General features: G+C 46.9%; 1 pseudogene; it reads right to left on the bottom strand.

The window, feature by feature from the left end:
* Window positions 1–343: 343 nt before the first annotated feature.
* Window positions 344–1,482, bottom strand: part of LOC131899677 (nucleolin-like) — a 7,046-nt pseudogene continuing 5,907 nt past the window's right edge.

Raw genomic sequence — 1,482 nt, 5'->3', positions numbered from 1 at the left:
ATCACTGGCTGTTCCTCCAGAGGTCCTGAGTCCAATTCCCAGCACCCACATCGTGTCTCACAACCATCTATAATGAGATCTGGTGCGCAAGCATATGTGCAGGCAGAACACTATACGTAATAAATAAATACATCTTAGAAAAAAAGATTGCCTTGAACCTCGGAGACAACTGGGCTTAGACTTGTGAGCTTTACTATAAGACTATAGAGACCCTTAAAGATGGGCAGGATGCCTGTTCCTCTATGAAGTGGATATGAGCCTTTGGGGATATATTAGTTACTTCTCTGTTGTTGTGCTAAAACCCATGATGAAGGCAGTTATAGAAGAAGGAGTTTATGTGGGCTTACAGTTCCAGAGGGATAAGAGTCAATCGTGATGGGGAGGCGTGGCAACAAGGAGCATGGCTGCCAGAGCAAGAAGCTGAGAGCTCACATCCCCGACAGCAAGCATGAAACAGAGAGGATGAACTGAAAATAGGCGAGGCTTTAAGACAGTGCTCTCAGCCGTCTGAGTGCTGGGACTCTAGTACAGTTCCTCATGTCGTGCTCCCCAACCATACAATTATTTTCAGTGCTACTTCCGAACTGTCCTTCTGCTAGTTATGAATCGTATTGTAAATAACTGTTTTCTGATGGTCTTAGGCAACCCCCAGGTTGAGAGCTATTGTTCTCTAGTACATTTTGCTGTCTGAAGCTGTCTTGCTTATTTCCTTAGGATCTGTCTCTGCCACTACTGTGTGCACTCACTCTGGGAGGGCAGGGCCCCTCCCCATAACTGCTTTTAAACCAGTGACGTCTAATGAGATCTCCAAGGGTAGGGGGCCTCAGAGGATGAGGCAGAAATATATTAAAAGCGCCCTCATTCAATTTAAAGGCTGTTCTCTCTGTCAAACTCCTGTTTTTATTCCATATAGAGGATTTTAACCCAGAGTCTGTTTTGAGGTAAAACCTACGTTTCTTTATCTTTTTGTTGTTGTTGTTGTTGTTGTTGTTTTTTGTTTGTTTGTTTTGTTTTTCGAGACAGGGTTTCTCTGTGTAGCTTTGCGCCTTTCCTGGATCTCACTCTGTAGATCAGGCTGACCTCGAACTCACAGAGATCCGCCTGCCTCTGCCTCCTGAGTGCGGGGATTAAAGGCGTGCGCCACCACCGCCCGGCTTGACCTCCGTTTTTTTTTTTTTTTTTTTTTCTCTGTGCAGCTTTGCACCTTTCCTGAAACTCACTTGGTAGCCCAAGCTGGCCTCGAACTCACAGAGATCCGCCTGGCTCTGCCTCCCGAGTGCTGGGATTAAAGGCGTGCACCACCACCGCCCGGCTGACCTCCGTTTCTTGATGTGCCCCTGCATATAGAATGAAGCCTGGCACACCAGACCTGTTCATGTGTATTGAAGGAACGAGTGAACAGATGAATAAAACTTAGCAACCCCACTCTGAGAACATCTTGGTTGGACTCACTCCCCAGTCTCCCGGTTCTCTGGCTGCTGC

Source organism: Peromyscus eremicus, chromosome X, assembly GCF_949786415.1.
Source record: "Peromyscus eremicus chromosome X, PerEre_H2_v1, whole genome shotgun sequence".
In the NCBI taxonomy this organism is placed as follows: domain Eukaryota; kingdom Metazoa; phylum Chordata; class Mammalia; order Rodentia; family Cricetidae; genus Peromyscus; species Peromyscus eremicus.
The sequence above is the reverse complement of the archived record's forward strand: the minus strand, read 5'-3'. Positions and strand labels throughout refer to the sequence as shown.